General features: G+C 39.7%; 1 protein-coding gene and 1 pseudogene across 13 annotated transcripts in view; one reads left to right on the top strand and one right to left on the bottom strand.

The window, feature by feature from the left end:
• The window catches only part of ERC2 (ELKS/RAB6-interacting/CAST family member 2), a 923,107-nt gene that overhangs the window by 193,543 nt on the left and 715,340 nt on the right, over positions 1 to 14,224 (top strand). The window lies entirely within an intron of this gene.
• LOC122487344 lies at positions 9,968 to 11,710 on the bottom strand (annotated as a pseudogene).

The following is a 14,224-nucleotide window of genomic DNA, read 5'->3' as shown; positions in this document are numbered from 1 at the left end:
ATATGAGATGCAATATTAGATAGCTTATATAATAGAAAGTTTGGACCCCTAGTTCTCTGAAGGAGGTTGTGTTGTTATCTTTATAAGTGTAGCAACTAGGGCTTAGAGAGGTTAAGTTCACAGTGCTGGGAAGTGGAGGGAATGGAATTTGAATCCAAGTCTGACTGACAAGATTCCCACTCATATTTATATTTCCCTGAGCTAAAAAGACAAGGGGTTGTATGTAACCACATCTCTGGACACCGCCATGGGGATGTGTGAATGTCACTGTTTTTGTGTAGGATGACTGACTATTCCAGGCGCCTAGGAGTGAGGAGGTTCCAGGATGTGGGATTCCAGTTTATAAACCGGAAAAGTGCTGGACAATCAGGCGGAGTTGGTCACCCTACTCCTGTATGCCATGTTAGGGACAAGGTAAGGATCAGGTGGGAACCATTGGATTACTTCATCATCTTTGCTATCGTTATGTGTATTCCGGATGGTTTGGATGAGAGTGTGGTTTTTCCATTACACTTTTTCAGGATGTAAAGAAAATGTGTAAAGAAATTGCAGGACTGTTTTTTTAGGCAGCTCATTGGCCAGGATCCTCAGAGTCTTTCTAAAAACATGTGAAGTAGAAGTTACAAATAAATACATAAGTACGTAGCCTGCCATGATGGTGGGAAACACACTTATTCCCCTTCAGGTCTGGCCACAGTGGTCTCATTTCAGCCAGATGTCTCAGTCCTGTTTTGCCCTAAGTTGATGGATTTTAGTAATTTGGTGCTGGGGGCTGGGGGTGGAGGGTACATACCCTTACCCTATCTTACCCTGATTGGAGGCTGTGTTGCCTCAATTATAGGAGTTTAGAAACTAGAATTTAGTATTTAACAACTATTCACATTATTGTAACTGGAGAAAATAACAATAAATATGCTTATTTAAAAATGGAAACTTGTGGGGCACTTGGGTGGCTCAGTGGGTTAAATGTCTGACTCTTGGTTTTGGCTCAGGTCATGATCTTGTGGTTTTGTGAGTTTGGGCCCCACATTCGTCCCTGCACTGGCAGCACAGAACCTGCTTGGAATTCTCTCTCTCCCTCTCTCTCTCTGCCCCACCCCCAACTCACTCTGTCTCCGTGTCTCTCAAAATACATATATAAACTTAAAAAAAAAAAAAGAAAAAATTAGAAATTTGCTACTTGGAAGTATCTGCTCCCTTATGGAAATCTTTCTGGTTTCATCATCTTTGTGTTGAAGAGCTGCCTGTGGGCCTGGCAGTTGTACAGAGGGAAATTTATCTGGTGCCTTTTTTTGTAAAAAATGAGAATGATTTGTCTTTTTTTTTTTTTTTTCGGTGCTCTTTTGCCTTCATTGGAAACTTGAAATTTTTTTAGCTCATTGATAGTTTACCTATATGGTCACACTTTTTTTTTTTTGGTTTATTTTTTTCCCCCTTTTTAAACAGTTTGGGTGTGGGGAGGAAATATCTGTGCCTCTTTAGGACATCTGTTGTTTGTTGTTATAGCTGACTTTGGAATGCTGTCCTTGGAACTGCTTTCCGATGTGGAGTATATGTATGCAGTGCTTCATTAACTGATGGTGTGGGAGAAGGGAGCTTTCCTTATAAGACAGCTCCCCAAGTGACCATAGCCTCGCCCTTTATGTGTCAACACTTTCAAAAATGATTAACCACTCTGAGGGAAGTCTTTATAGATTACAGCTATTGGAATACTTCCTGACTTTCTTACACAGAGTGTCCCCAGCAGATTGGAACCTTTTATTCATAGCTCAGGGTCAGGATTAGCAGTGTCTATTATTACTCTTTCTTGTGAGGGGGTAGGTGCCTTGGGGTGGTCTTGGGAATATAGGGTTATTTGCCTCTCTCCTAAGTGGTCTCAGATTATCTCCTTTGCATGTATATTTTTGGTGTTTTTTTTCTGGTTCTTCCTATGCTGCTAGAGGACATCTATCCCTGTTAACAATGTTGGTGTCTCTAGCACGTGTTTCACATTTCATCTTTTTATTGTTAGTTTGCTGGAGACTGGGAATTAGAATGCCAAGCTTGTTAGAAGTGTGCAGAGTAGGTAGGGTTTAAACAGACTGATCTATGATTAAGTTGAGTGTGTCTTAATGTGTTGAACTTGAATGATCTAAGATAGGACTTCTAGATAATTGTGATGTAAATGTGTTGTAAGTGTGTTTGACACTGGTGAAATAAAGCTTGTGGAGAATTTGAGTTGAGAACCAGGAAGGATCTTCTGCCTTAGAATGTTAACTTGACTTCACTTCTTTTTTAGTCAAGATAGTGCTGGGAACTCTGAATTCTTTTCTGATATCCTTTCTTTCATCTGGACATGTAACAGAGTTTTATTCATGCTGTTTGGATCTTGCATGTTTATAATGTGAGCCAAAGTACTAGTATTTATGAAATCCCCCTTGTTTTCTTGCTAATGACAGATCCTGAATTTTTTTTATCTTTAGTAACTTCACCTCCTATTTACATCTTTATCCTCAGCCAAGCTGGGTGTAACTAAAAAATAGGAATGGGGGTCACCTGGGTGGCTCAGTTCATTGGGCGTCTGACTTCGGCTCAGGTCATGATCTCACAGCATGAGTTCAAGCCCCGTGTCAGGCTCTGTGCTGACAGCTCAGAGCCTGGATCCTGCTTTGGATTCTGTTGTCTCCTTCTCTCTCTGCTCCTTCCTCCCCAGCTCTCTCTGTCTCTGTGTCTCTCTCTCAAAAATAAATAAACATTAAAAAAATTAAAAATAAAAAATAGGAATGGTATCATTCCATTCTCATCTCCTGTGAGAAGCCTCATAGCAGATTAAAATTCGTATTTCTTAATACCTTGAAAAAGTCAGCTGTGGATAGTGTGTGAGGGTCTGGGAGAAGGTGGTGAAAATTAGAACTTTTAAAGCAATATGTTTTTCTTAGTCTGTTTTATTAGACTGTGAGTGTACATTTTATCAAATTGCCAGCCTGTCTGCTTTGGTCTTATTTGCTTGAAATTAGAATTGCTTTGGATAAGTAGGAAAGTTAAGTCATTTATACCAGTTAGGGTTAATATAATAAATTTAAAGCTGTTTTAGTTTTTACATTACAAACTAACAATTCTATATTATTCTGGCCTACTGAAAATTTCTCAAGTTTTTACTTTCTGTGATTATGTAGGGGGCTAGAATAAATATATATGTTAGAAATCTCTTGTATTTCTGAGTCAGTGAGAAAATCAAAAGCTGATTGGATTGACAGTCTAAAAATAAAAATCACTTTGAATTTGGTACTGTCTTGTAATTTACACGGAGCCTAAGAGTGAAAAGTTAAAGGTTCTTCTACCTGAAAGACCATAAGATGAATGGAAATGGGCTAGTGTTGTATTTTTCTTTTTGCTACTGTGATTTTTGTTTGTTTTGTTCTGCAAATGCCTTTTCTAGTTAGTCTCTGTGTGGGTAGTAATAAGATTAATTCTGTTTTAGGGGGATTAGCTTGTGGCTGTGAAGACATGTAGGGTTAAAACTTCTGTAGCACAAATGTAAGACCAAAGAAGACGTGACAGTCTGTGGAATGTTAACTTCTTACAGGGAATTAGTTAAAACTGTACTTTTATGCAGGAGGTCCCTCTTACACGAAGATGTTCATATTGGGATCCAATTAGGACCAAAATTTGTATAAATAATGAGTAAAGTTAGTAAGTTTAGTTTGGACTTTGATCTTACAAATGGAATTAGTTAAATGAAATTTTGTATCTCACATTTGACAAAATGTATGTGCCATGTATTAAGAAATATTTAGAACAAAGAATGAAATCCAAATATCAATTTTGATTTAGTATGAAATTTTTCTGATCAGATTGACAGCTAGCATGATGCAATGTCTGTCAGTCAGTGTTTGACCTTCATGCTACCATTAAAAAAAAAGTCATTTTCCCAAAAGTAAATTAGAGAGCTTCTTCACATTTCCCAGCAGCCTCTTTAATCTGTTGTTATTCAGGTAATTTTCTTTTGAAGTTCCTATCCTGCCATCATCCTCCTTGATCATCCCACCTCAACAGATTGTCACTGTTGGTAGTTCTGTCTGAGATTCATTGGTTGCCCACCACCTTGCTTTCACTGAGTGCAAGATGTGTGCCAGATACTGTGCTGGGTGGTGGGATGATGTGGCCACAGCATTTTTAGTCTTACAGTAGGGACTTGAAGAGTAGTAATACCAAACATGGTCTACAAAACCTGCAAAGAATGATCAATTTCCATTAAGTGTTAGGAACCCCTATAGGAAGTGGCATTTGAAAGGGGACAGATGTCAGGAGATGAAATGGGATGGGGTAGCAAGTCAAGCAAAAGCTCAAGGGTAGGAACACACAGGGAAAGTTCAGAGGGCAGTGAGTTGTGTAATTTGGCCAGGACGTAGCAAAGGCACAGAGGATCAGAGACAGTTTGGGTTGAGAGGTAGGTGAGGTTTCCGTAGTCTTTACTGACTGCCTACCAGGCACTGTAGATACAACTGTTCATAATATAGACATTGTTGATTCTTATGGAAAACAACAGGTTGCACATAGTTAAATCATTTCATTTACTAAAAAAGGCAGGGAGTGTTTAACAGAGTTTCTTAACTTAGAGGAGGCAAAGAAGGCCTCTCTGGATCAGTGGAGTATAAGCTGAGACTTGAAGGATCAAAAGAAATTCAAGGAGGGGGTGGGGAAGGAAGGGTGGGAATGAATTGGAGGCAAATAGCATAGTTTAGTCAAGTCTGGAGGCAACAGGGAGCTGAGTCCATAGCATTGGAAACAAGGAAAGTCTAGAGCTGTGCTGTCCAATGTGGTAGCCATAGTTAGATGTTACTTTGAGCACTTGAAATGTGGCTATTGCAATCAAGGGACTGAGTTAACCTCCCCATGCTGGTCTAGAATATCTATAACAGAGGGAGAGAAGTTTTCATGGGACTGAAGAGGACCATTGGAGAGTGAGTTTGTGAAATATGGTAAACTATGGTGAGCAGTCAAGACTTTATTCTAGAATGGTAGAGAATCACTGAAAGATCTTATGAAGGGGTGAGCCATAATCAGATTGGCATTCTGCAGTTGGCTTGTGAATAGGATGCTACTGCTGGATTTGAGCAAGGAAGGGGTAGTCATAAAGTTGTACCTAAGGAGGATTGATCTGGAGTAGGGTATGGAATAGACTGGACAGGGGATGGAGGGAGGTGGAGAGGCCAGAGGGGGTAGAGGTAGAGCATAGTGGTTTATAATGCAGGCTCTGGAGTCTGATTGCCAGAGCCAAATTCTGGGTTGGCCATCTTCGATTTGCTTGGAGGAAGGATGTTTCAACTTTGTGAGCAGTGCTTGGTCCTGGAACTGGCTTGACTTACGCAGCTACAGGACAAGTGGAAGGGGGGTTATTTGAGCTTGCAATCACGTCTCTGGGGGCCATTGTGAGTTGCCATTCTGGGAGTGGGGCACAGGGACTATGTCCTCATGTTTTTTGTTTCACTTGGTGCAGAAATTAAGGTCCCTTGATGACATCTCATTCAATCTTCTTTGACCTTATTTGGTAAGCTTTTCACTAAACTTTTATGGAAAGTCTGTTATTCTCATCTGCTTCCCATAAGAAAGTGTTTGGCAGTGGCAGCGAGTCCCAAGACTTACTGGAGAGGAGTGGTTTCCTGAAGGTCCCCCACAACATTCTCATAGAGCTTGCTTTCCCCAGTTGCAGACCAAGCAGACTGATGGAGCAAATTTGCTTTCTCTTTGGAGCATTCTGAGAGGTGTGGCTAGGAAGGTGCAATGAGAATTGGAGCAGGCAGCATATGTGGAAATTAACACTGTAGTTGCAAAAAACCCTAGCTAGCACTATTAGAAAAGGAGGCATTACTGAAAGGACAGCTTGTGGAATCCAAGTGCTGGAATAAAGTAGTCCTGAGGAAGAGCTGGAGAGGGGAACCCTAGGATTGCCAGGATGTTTCAGTTCTTCTGACTACGGGCATTACCTATGCTGCATCTTGCTCCATGTGGTCACCTCAGCCAGCCCTAAGCTCTTGAATTTACCTTTCATAGATCCAGCTGGAACCTGGGAGAGAGCCCAGCTTGGGTCAGTTTTCACCCTTGCTCTAGGCAGGCCTGATTTGCTAGGAATGACCTTGTGGAACAAATATAGCTCCAGGGCCTCCCTTGCCATGATGCTTAGGGCAGGAGTTCCGCTTGGTTGTTGTCAGAATGGTGTTCACTATGGTATCATATATAATAAATATACAATATAAATACATATATAAATATTAATTTCCTAAGCCGTATCTGAGATATTATATCAAAAATTAGTCTAAAACCCACTTTTTCTCCTTATACTTTTACATCCTCAGCCACTCTGGTATAATGCTTATTTTCAAGAAAACTCTTGGGGTGCCTGAGTGGCTCAGTCAGTCGGTTGAGCATCTGACTCTTGATTTCGATTCAGGTCATGATCTCATGGCTTTGGGAGATGGAACCTTGTGTCGGGCTTTGCACTGACAGTGCGGAGCCTGCTTGGGATTCTCTCTCTCCCTTTCTCTCTGTGCCTCCTCACTCTGTTTCTTCTCAGAATAAATAAATAAACTTAAAAAAAAAGAAAACTCTTTGGATTTTGCCTTGTTTTTTTTATAATATCAGCTATTTATACATATGAGTGGAAGGGTAAAACCTAATTTTATATGATACTTCAATGATCTACATCTTTTTGGGGAGGAGGAATTAGAGCGAATGTCTTACAGGAATTAAAATTCACTGTGTATGAAAGATCACATTTGAGATGATCATGATTTATAGAGTAAAATATAGGTTTAAGGTCCTAAACAGCTACTTGGCAAATGAAAGAGACAGAATTTTTGTGTTTTAACAACTTTGGTAAATATTGTACGTAAAATGAAAATAAATCAAAGTTCAAGTTGTACAAGGTAGAGTTTCTGGTGATTTCTGTGATATATTCCACTTTTCTATCTTGAATATCACATTGAATCAAGAGGCAATAAAAATATAGGTCTCTAGTTTAGTTTATGGTTGGTAAACTACAGCCCATGGGCCAAATCTAGCTTGTCACTTGGTTTTTTAGATAAAGTTTTATCAGAGGACTGGCATGCTGATTTGTTTACATATTGTCTCTGGCCACTTTTACGCTACAATGGCAGAGTTGAATAATTGCAACAAGAGACCATTTATGGCCTGCAAAGCAGAAAATGTGTGTTATCTGGCTCTTTACAGAAGAAGTTTGCTGATCCCTGGTTTAGGTCATCTGAGGCAGTGACTTTTAAAGTGGCACTGAGGGGTCCTAGAACCCTGTGAGACAGGCCGAATCAGCCAAGGGTGATACCTAGCAGGGCAAGCCATCTGGGCCCCTAGTCCTATTTCATCCAGAGTAGTTTGACTCTGTTGGGCTTCTGTGTAAGAAGCGATATGAATAAAGAAAGGATTGTCTTGCTTCAAAAATGCTATCAAAGCTACTGATCTCAAAGCACAGGAAGGCGTTCAGAACAGAGAGAGGGTCTCTCTCAGATTGTCTAATTATCTTATTGTGAACAAAGTGATTGCCTTGGCTTGACATAATGTCTCCAATGTAGAAAAAAAAAAAATCCTTGACAGGAATTTGGCTGCTGAGGTGGACCTCTGTAATTACTGACTTGTTGGAAATTGCTTTTCAGTCTCTGGCAGGCTGATTTCCCTTTTTACAGGCAGAGATGCTGAACTTCTTTCTGTGCTGCAGTCAAATTTTAAAAGACTGCTCTGTGACTAGAGTTGATGAAGGGGTGAAGTTCATACTCACAAGGCAATGGCTGAAAATAAAATGTGCCAAATCCTGGACTTTGGTTCTAATTCTTAAAGCATCAACACATTAATCTGGCCTTGAACCTGATGCCATGGAAAATGGCCTTTAACATAGCTAATTTCCTCAAGCGTTTCTATTTTTGTAACTTAGGGGAAAATCTAAATGTGAATTGCAAGAGTTACTCAGGGTGAGAAATGGAGCCTTGGGATTGGGCAATAAGGATAAGGCCATTTGGTTTAGTTTAGGTTAAGCCATATAAACTGCAGATGGTTATCAAGCTTGCCATGCCTGATGAAGATTTTAAACTATGATGCATTACGGTATATGATATGCCAAAAGGATTGCAAAGTCTTGCCAATTTATATGGGCAGAGACTTGGGGCATATGTTTGCAAATGAATTTGCAGGGTGTTAGATCAGGAGGGTGGAATTTATTGTTGGAACAAACACAATTTATACATATGGATGCAGTGACCAGAGGTCATCCAGAAGGGAAAATCTAGAAAGGGTGATGGGGATTGGGTAGCACTTGCTTCATCCCAGAGGTTTACATACATTATCTCATTTAATCCTCACAGTGTCCCTGTGAGATGGCTATTATTATCCATATTTTACAGATAGGGTAACCATTAATTAAGTACTTCTCAAGGTCATGCAGCTAGTAAGTACTTAAGCATATTTGCCCAATGTTTTTCCAGGGGGATGTGATTGGAGTTGGAAAGTGAGTGAGTGTCTGAGAAGAGCTCCCCTGCACCCAGCCCCATTTCATGTCAGGGAAAGGAGAAGTAGATATGGTCTCTTTAGATCCAGAAATCTCTGAATATAATTCAGGAGGAATCTAAAGCAGTGGGGGAACTTAGCGTGTTTCCCAGAGCAGGCTGGGGAGACTAGGTGATGCATATTCAACTGGCCTTGTGAGTGGAGAAGTGGCAATGGCTGAAGACAGCCATATAAGACCCAAGCTCCAATGTGGTATGGAAAAAGAAGCAGTGAGGCTCTTAGCTGTCACAGGAAGCTGTGGTAGATGCTGAGAGGGTTGGAAGACTGGGGAGTCATGGGGCAGGGCCAAGAAAGACTCAGAGTGCGTGGATCTTGTTGAAGTCCATGGTGGGTGCTGCAGTCAGCAGTAGTTGACCTCAGAGGTCAACACCCAAATCCAGGTGGCACCAGTTACTCAGACACTACCTGTAGATGGCAAATATGCCCCAGGGGATGCTTTACCATTTAGGAATTTAGGGTTAGATGAGAAGGTGGGGAAAGAAGAGAATCTCAAAAGACTGATGTTTAAGTAGTGGTGACTGAGTTACTTCTAATTGCCAAGGTTATGTTGTTGTACCTTTGTTCTTTATCAGGGGGTTAGAATTAGGAATTTGGAGGCTACAATGAAATTAAGATATAGAGATATAACATTTTTTGGTACATCAAATATAAAGTTATATTTTGCACATTTCTCTTAATTGCTGATAATTTTTAACCAGAATCAGCTAAATTAATTATGCTAATTTTTTCACATTAGTGACTAAGCTATAGTTTGAATATGAATGGTTTGAAACCATGTTCATGTATATTATTTCACTTAATTTGGGAGGCATGTATAATTGTTTAATATTATGAGGCAGGGTACCATTATTATTTTTTACAAATGTTTTATTTATTTTAATGAGGCTGGTACAGACAATGTCCATTTAAAACACATATCCCCGGTCAAAAAGTACAAATAAAATAAAAAAGAGTAGTGTTCTGTTGAATACACTTCTGCATGAATAACTTTATTAATTGTTAATGAAAATTAGAATATTTCTGAGATCTTCTTTAAAAAAATTTTTTTTTTTTGGGGCGCCTGGGTGGCGCAGTCGGTTAAGCGTCCGACTTCAGCCAGGTCACGATCTCGCAGTCCGTGAGTTCGAGCCCCGCATCGGGCTCTGGGCTGATGGCTCAGAGCCTGGAGCCTGTTTCCGATTCTGTGTCTCCCTCTCTCTCTGCCCCTCCCCCGTTCATGCTCTGTCTCTCTCTGTCCCAAAAATAAATAAACGTTGAAAAAAAAATTTTTTTTAAAAAATGTTTTATTTATTTTTGAGCGGAGTAGAGGAGGGGCAGAGAAAGAGGGAGACACAGAATCCGAAGCAGGCTCCAGGCTCTGAGCTGTCAGCACAGAGCCCAGTGCGGAGCTTAAACTCATGAACTGTGAGATCATGACCCAAGTCGAAGTCAGACACTTAACCAACTGAGCCACCCAGGCACCCCTCTGAGATCTTCTAATAAGACTTTTCTTGTATCTTAAAACACTTTCTTTTCAGTGAAACTATCTTTGAGTTAGTCATTACCCTCGCCATCTCTGTCATCTTGATGCCAGCATGGTATTTCTCTTCTTTTGGTCCAGACCCTCAAATTTTAAAAGTAGCTTCAAGTTAAGGAAAGGTCATTTTTCCATAGTTCACTTCTCCGAAAAACTTTCATCTCCCACTGAAAATCATAGTCCAGGAGTGAAGCAATCACAAGTTAGAACTTCAGGGCCAACTGGAAAGTCGTTGTGAACACTCGCATTGGTCAATCTTATTTATCATAAGACTGAAAAAGCACAGCCTGGGAAAAGTGGGCCCTCTATGCATGCACGTAATTTTTAAAAAGGAGAGGGCTGTATGAAGGGGGCTGAGGTTTGATCACCAAAAATCAGCACAATGAAAACAGGTGGTAATGAATAATGGGCACTAGAATTCAAATTAGCAGATGTTTTAAAGAGATGGGGTGCCAGTTTTCAATTTCATTTTGAACACCACGTTACAAAAGAACTAATTTTAAAAATAGAAAAGGATTTGAGGGTAAAGAAAAAAAAAAGAATATATAAATCATTGATCATTGTTCCTGATAAACTTCAATCACATCTTCCTCCATTCCAATTTCTTTTGGAGTGTAATTATCAGCACTTCTCTGATCTTCAAAGAGAAACCTGAGTGAATTCATTGGAACACTCTTGTCTTTGGCAGTGTGATGTTTTGAGTTTATTGAGGTGTGTTGTCATTTTCACTTTGAACTGAATCTCACTGCTATCCTGTCCAATGACTTTCAGTTTAATGTGTTCTCCTACCTTCTTATCCCACAAGTCCTCAGTTGAAGGTTTTGGCTCCTGGTCAGACATGATGATGGTGGCTTCATCCAGGGTCTCCGTACAGTAGCGCCCTCAGGTAGGCAGAACCTCGCTCCAGGGTTTACAAATCCATCCCTCTTCCCCACCGCACAATACCGCGGCTCTGCAAGGTACCATTATTATCCCACATTTTACAGTTAAGGAAACCGTGGCTCAGAGTAATTAGCTTACTTGGCCACGGTCACACAACTGGTCAATGAATGATGCTGAAGTTATTGATTCAACATCCACTTTTGAATTATCAGAACCTGGCATGGGACCTGACACATAATAAGAGCACAATAAATATTTGAATGAATGAATGATGGCTCAATTGTGTGGCAGTGTCAGTAGGCTAGTTGGTAGGTTGGGAATCCTGTTGTGAGCAAGGTAAGGAAAGAAAAATTAATCAGAGCTGGATCCTCCTCTAGGTGAATTAGCTGTCCCTGATGTGCTATGCATTCTAATTTATAGCTAAACCTTTGGAAATACTCGTGGGTCCTGTCAGAAAATACATGGAAAGCAAAAGAGTTTTAGAAGTGAAAAAAAAAATGTTTTGTGGTTTAGAGACTCCTGAGGAAAGTTAACTCTTGGGCTGAGTATAGTATGGGGGGAGTATGTCAAGGGCCAAGAAAGTATTTCATATCAGTTCATGCCTCTTAGAGTTGCTTTACAACATCTCATCATGTTGCTGTAATCCATGAGCAGAATAAAAGTGGACAGCCTTCCAGGGCAGATGTAAAGAAATTATAGCTAGTTCTCTAGTGCAAAGTAGTGCCAATTTCAAGTTTGGGTACCAGGCCTCTCCCAACCTGTCCAGCCCGACAGTACTTTTGTTTATTTCCACTTTGCATGTGGCTTTCTGTTAATCTGATTAAAATACCAGTTCTGTGTATAGGTGTTATATTTCTGGTTAGCACTTTGAGGTTGGGGTCCTAATTGAGAGCTTTTTTTTCACCTTCTGGAAGTACAAGTCCTTTTGAAAACTTACGGTTTTGGAGTTTTGGGACTCTTTAGAATTTGGCTTTCATGTATGGGGGGAGGTTCTTTACATTAAAGTCTGAGTGTGTGTGCAAACAAGTGAGCATTTCCTGAACCTTCCAAATGCTGTGCATGTTTGACCTGGACTATACTGAGAGTGGTCTGCACACCTATGCTTAATCTCTCATGCCTCCCACTTATAACTGAGGGATCTGAGTCTCATATTTGGTATAAATTATTAGGACAACCACATTGGGGGAAAAGTTTGTCAACGTAAATGAGTCTGTAATCAAATACCTGGATACCTCTGGAATCTATCCTTTAGAGATAATTTTTAGTGCAGAAAAAGAAGTTTTATCCCCAAAGGTTGGCATAAATTGAGAGCAATTTCCCCTTTTTTAAAATAAAAAGTTTTTTTTAAATAAGAGAAAACTTTTAAATAAGATAAAACTTAATAGTTTCCAAATATAAAACTAGCAATGATGTTATATAACCACCAAAATGATTTAAAAAGTACCAAACAAGGTACTTTATTACTTACAATTAATCTTCATTCAAGTTATTATTATCCCATTATTTCAGTCTTGAGGGAAGGGAATAGGCTGTGGAGTTAGAGCTTGTGAACACATAATTCCTTCTTAGAATAACCAGCTTGTAAGGTACAGCCGTGACAAACACTGAAACTGGTGAACAGAGTACTCAGAAAGAAGCCATGAGGCTGACACTTCATAGGTTCCTTGGGATGCCCATAAACACAGCACCCATAATTATTTTTTGTTGTTGAATAAAAAAATTTTTTTTAGAAATCTTTATTTATTTTTGAGAGAGAGAGAGAGAGAGAGAGAGAGAGAGAGAGAGGGAGAGAGAGAGAATGAGAATGAGCAGGGGAGGGGCAGAGAGAGAGGGAGACACAGAATCCAAAGCAGGCTCCAGGCTCTGAGCTGTCAGCACAGAGCCCGACACAGGGCTTGAACCCATGAACTGCAAGATCATGACCTGAGCAGAAGTTGGATGCTTAACCAACTGAGCCACCCAGGCGCCCCTGTTGTTGAAATTTTAAATTTATTTACAAATGAAAATATATTTTAGTTATTTCAGGATAATTTGTAGCAAAAAGCCTTGGAAGATGCTTTTGTAATTCTGTTGCTATTATCCTATATAATATTTGCTATATTTGGGGGATCGGAGGTTTGTAAGGCCTGCCTTTCTTTGAGCTTATTTTTTTTAGCCTATAATTCTTTCGATCCCCACTATCACTACTAGGTATTATGAATGTCCTTCAGGCTTACATTCAAATGAGACATATATGGGAGACATGAGACATAACTTTTACACACTCTTAAATTGTTTCTGCAAAAATATATCTTTAAAAATAATAAAATTTATAGAAATGAACTACCACCCATGTTGATATATAACATTAAGATCAATCCAAAGCCTGATTTAAAAAATAATAACCATCAGAACGTGAAAGGAGAACATTCTTTTAGGTTTTTAAGTCAATGTATAATATTGTCTAAGTGCAATAGGGTATCATTCCAGACTGATAGGTGCTTAAAATGAAACTTTCAGACCTTCCACAATAGAGTTTTAATGCTAGAGTAGAAGGGCAGAGGAAAGTATCCTGTAGCCCACCTCCTTTAGGTTACTTCTGCTCACCCCTCAGGTTACAAAGACAGACCTGTAGGCTTGCCAGACTATAGGCAATACTGGGAACCAGAACAAGTCACTTAAATAGCTGGAAACCTCATGTGTAAACTGTGGAGGCAGGAGTTGGATTAGATCAGCATTTCCTAAACATTGTTTTGAGAAATTCCAGTGTTCTGTGAGGAGTTCAGAGGCATCCACAAGTAAAGAGTTTCCCTGATCAAATATATGTGAGAAATGCCATATCCCTCTTTGGAGATTCCCAGTGTATGTGAGTGAGCATATTCTAGGTTGTGAGATATTCTGTAGTATAGACATACTGTCCAGTGTTTCACCCAGAATTACTTAAATGTATTTGATGACAGAATCCTGTTAACAAGGAACATATTTTGGGAAACACTGAACTAAGTTTTTTTCCAAGCTCCAAGATTCTGGGATTTTAAACATGCCATCCAAAGGTTGCTTAGCAACATGACAGCCACCTGATTTTCCCACTAGATGGCACCCTTGAATGAGATTTACTTTTTATTTTTGACTTGTTTCTCTTTAGACCTTTTTGGACATAGTTTTCCCTATGTACCAGGAGAGTGCAGATCAGATATGAAATTGATGTTAAAGCCATTATGGTAACATTTTACAAGTTATTTAAAATAAAACAGTGTGTCAACCGTAGGGATAAATAACAACCGAGACTGAAATATG

Source organism: Prionailurus bengalensis, chromosome A2 (assembly GCF_016509475.1).
Source record: "Prionailurus bengalensis isolate Pbe53 chromosome A2, Fcat_Pben_1.1_paternal_pri, whole genome shotgun sequence".
NCBI classification, from domain to species: domain Eukaryota; kingdom Metazoa; phylum Chordata; class Mammalia; order Carnivora; family Felidae; genus Prionailurus; species Prionailurus bengalensis.
Note: the sequence above shows the minus strand (reverse complement) of the source record. Positions and strands in the feature narration are given on the sequence as shown.